Source organism: Zootoca vivipara, chromosome 5, assembly GCF_963506605.1.
Source record: "Zootoca vivipara chromosome 5, rZooViv1.1, whole genome shotgun sequence".
Classification (NCBI taxonomy): Eukaryota; Metazoa; Chordata; class Lepidosauria; order Squamata; family Lacertidae; genus Zootoca; species Zootoca vivipara.
Genome location: NC_083280.1, coordinates 71130673 through 71130872, shown reverse-complemented (window position 1 = coordinate 71130872; position 200 = coordinate 71130673).

Sequence of the window (200 nt, the reverse complement as noted above, 5' to 3'; positions counted from 1 at the left end):
CTAAGATGAATCAGTGTCACCAGACCCGGAGAGGATTGCGGGGAGCTAGGGAACGGGGAAACGCATGCGCACTACGAGACCAGGCAGACTAGGAAGAATCGGTTTTTCCTCTCCGTCTACCACTGCGCTTGCGCAACAGCAGCAATGCGGGAGCGGGGCTCCCGAGCTTCAGACGACCCACCGGCGCGCACGCGCAGTAG